Genomic DNA, 3,723 nt, shown 5'->3' on the forward strand with positions numbered 1-3,723 from the left:
TACTGTCTTATCCCCACTGCCTTTTCCCCTGAGCAACCAGGTTTCTGCCTCAGTTTCTTTCCTGGCTGTCTCCTCCTTGCCACCACTTATTTGCCCCCCTCCCCCAACTCTCATCTGTCTGCCTCAGTTTCCAGCCCCAGTCTACCTTAAGTAAACCCTAAACCTTAGTTCCTCAGCCAGCTTCTCTGTAGTCCACCACTTCTAATCCCAGTTCTGGCAGCTTTCATTCCCTACACTTAACTCTCTCTCTCTCACCTTAACCTTCCCCCAAGTATCCCAGGTACCCCAAGCACACACATACACACTGTACCATCCAAGTTAGGAACTCACCTGTGTGTAAGTGTAGGTGGGTTGTATGTGTGTGAACTGGTGTGTGTGTGTGTGTATATACACGTCATTGTGTGTATGATATATGAATTAGTGATCTGTGTTTAACTTTTGGGGTGTATAGTGTATGTGCTTGAATTGGTGATAGGTATGCATGTGCCTAGGCTGGTTTGGATGTGTATGTGCATGAGCTGGTTTTGTGTGTGTGTGTGTGTGTATGTGTGTCTAATTGATTTGTGTGTTTGTATATGTGCAATTGTGTCACACCCTCCTGTCTAACAGTGCAATATTGAGATCCTGAGAGTTGGCCTGACCCCACAGGGCAACATTTTATGGTGGAGAATGCAGGCATATTGTGGGTGTTAGCAGGAGTGAGAAGCGTGGGTTGGGTGAGCTAGTGTGCTTGTGTATTCGATGTCTGTTTGTGTTGTATTTGAAGCACTGCTGTTACTGTATGGACACCTACACCGTTACTGTTGTTGTGATTATAGAACTTGCCCCAGAGCAGGGAAGGTATACCCAGTGTAGGGTCAGCATTGTTAAGGGGAACTCCTGCAGGACAGGGGCTCGGGCACCCACAGCACTTTCTTTGTTGTTATCATTGTGTTTGTTGTTGTTGTGGGGCACAGAAGTCCAGGAACCAGTATGTTCAGGCAGAAGACCCCCACACCAGGCATAAGTGATCATACAGCTAAGGGGGTGAAAAAAGAGGAGACAGGACCTCTCCAGCAGAAATGTTTGTAAGATTGTTTTGTTTTGAGGCTTTTGAGATTTTGTGTCTTGAGCTTTGACGTGTCTGAAATTTTGAGTTTATTGCTGGCTGTAAGCTACTGTTTGGTGCATGACACTGGGTTTTGTTTACTATGAAGAGTTAGTATAGTCTAGTATTTAGACCCGAGTAGAAAGGGTAGCAACCTGGTTCTCTGACTTCCCCCTTTTGTGCCAGATTTGGGACATAAGGGAGATCCAGTTCTTGAAAAGTGCTGGGTCTGGGCAGGTTGAAAACCATTATGATTGAAACTGCCCCCCCACCCCACAGCTTGTGCCTGTATTGTTACAGCCCTATGCAAGGGAGTTAAAGAAAATGTCACTAGGAAAGATGCATGGTTCACTCATTCAGGGTTTGTTTCCTTACACAAAGATTCAGAAAGCAAGGAGCTGTGATAGAGAGAAGGAAAGGAAAAAGATAGAGGGAAGTGGGAAAACAGGCTGTGAGGCAGCTGTGATACAGAGAGATGTGGAAAGTATTTAGAAAGAGAGGAGAGAATAAGAGATTAACAGAGTCTGAATGCTAGAGCAGGTAGGAGGAAAGAGTAAGAATGCAATTTTAGGAATGACTACTCTAGAGCAGGGAAAAGATGCAGTTGCTTTAAGGAAAAGTTGTGTCCTGATCTCAGGGTGCTTGAGGTCATGCTGTGGTCTGTTTGGGTTACGTACAACACCCTATATCACTGGTCCAATAAGAAGTCAGTAGCAGAGAAGACTAAGTTCTGTGCTAGAGACTGTTAATGTTTGTAACACAAGTAAAGCCAAGAGATTGCAGGGATCATTGAGGTGTTTGTGCAAAACAGTGTTGTGTGTTTGCTTTGTGCCTGTGTTACACTCCTAGAAGTGTAAAAGTATACCTTTATTGGTAATGGGGGTGAGATGTAAGAACATGGAAAAAGCTTTCTAAGCAAAAATTCTGAGGGAGAAAGTGTCCCTCTGAGGGATGCCAATGCCCTTGTTGCAGTTGGCCCAGGTTGTCACTTTAAAGATGAGTTTTTCAGGAGGGCTCCACTGAGCAATTAATTTTGGGAGCCCCCTTGTTAAATAAATCACCTGACCCTCAAAGAATAGGGTGAACAGTCTTTTCTGTCCTGCCCACCACTCTTCTTGGCTAGCAGGAAGGAACAGCTCTGAGCTGTGTTTGTTTTCTTTTGCAGAAACCACAGTGTAATCAAAGGTGATCAATAAACCATGAGGCCTCATTACCACCAGCAGCATCTTCCTCATCACAGCCATGGCAAAAAAAAAAAAGTGTCTTGTTTGTGTTGTCTTGTTATATGTTTTGCGTTTGTTTGTTTAGTTTGTTTTAAGTTGTCACAGTTTAAATACTTATTATATCTTTATGATATTCATAAGTCGTCATTGGTAATACCCCCTCTAAAAATTGAATCCGTCTGTGGATCCCAGACTAGAACACTTCCGTCCAGCTGGATTGCAAAGTTGTTCTGATATTTGAAACAAGGGCAACAATTCTCAGGAAAAAAAAGTTTTAGATTCCATTTGGTTAGCAAAATGATATTTATTAAAGGTTATGTGTATTTTGGTTGGGGGGGGTTGTTTGTTTGTTCCCCCCCTTCTCTAAACTGATAAGATGTCAAAATTTTTGTTTTTGGTTTGTTTGTTTATACTTCTCTTAAGGATATAAATGCTATTTAGAATATCAGTATAACAAGATGTATGTAAAAACTGCATTCAAAGTCATATTTTAATAAGCAAAGAGACAACTATACCATTGTAACTGTTCAAATCAACCTCTTTATGTTATTTTCTCTCTCTTCCACCCCCAAAGGTTTTTCTCTTTAAATATCTTTTAACTGCCTAAGTTTTGTTTTAACTTCAAACCAGCTGAAGATGACACACCTCCTTTCTATATAGCTGGACAACGGTGTGCCTGAGCTGGTAGTGTGTGTGTATGCACCTAATTGATTTGTGTGTTTGTATATGTGCAATTGTGTCACACCCTCCTGTCTAACAGCGCAATATTGAGATCCTGAGAGCTGGCCTGACCCCACAGGGCAACACCCAAAACTCACTATAGAAAATGGTGCTTCCCAAACATACCCTTGATACATCTTTCTGTTTTTACCATAATTTCCTAGCCAAAAATACTAAGTATGATACAAGGCAGAAAAAACTTTAAGATTATTAAACTTACAAATGGACAGATCACACACCCCTTTTATCTTTTAGAACTCCTTTATTCATAGGGTTTTCACTGTCAGGTCTGTACAGTCAGCTAAGACACACTATTAATTGACCAAGTCCAGGAACAGGGAGTTAGGAACACCATCATCCTAACCTTAGCAAGGTAGTGATAAACACTTGAGTCCCATTGGGAATTTATGAAATTCCATTAGTAGTAGTTGCTTGTGACAATACCTTACACCCATATACTCCTTCCAACCAAATTATTTCAAGGGCTTTACAAAGCATGTCTTTTCTAATAGTAAAGATCATTAATTGAAAAGCTGAAATGCATTTAGTGCAGGATCCTCCCTTTATAATATTCACACAGAACCAACAAACAAGTGTTCTTTCTTCTGCAAGTGACAACCTATAGTACCACAACCTTGCAGTACCAAATATATCTGAGGAGGGTGAAACAGGTGAAAATGCTATATTAGAGAA

The 3,723-nt window shown here is 41.4% G+C and overlaps 1 protein-coding gene across 1 annotated transcript in view; it reads right to left on the reverse strand.

Annotated features, from left to right (window-relative positions):
• The window catches only part of LOC109288866 (cat eye syndrome critical region protein 5 homolog), a 47,972-nt gene that overhangs the window by 38,771 nt on the left and 5,478 nt on the right, over positions 1-3,723 (reverse strand). The gene's annotated exons all lie outside the window — the stretch shown is intronic.

The sequence above is a fragment of the Gavialis gangeticus genome, unplaced genomic scaffold, assembly GCF_001723915.1.
Source record: "Gavialis gangeticus isolate Ggan-Ray unplaced genomic scaffold, GavGan_comp1, whole genome shotgun sequence".
Lineage (NCBI taxonomy): Eukaryota > Metazoa > Chordata > Crocodylia > Gavialidae > Gavialis > Gavialis gangeticus.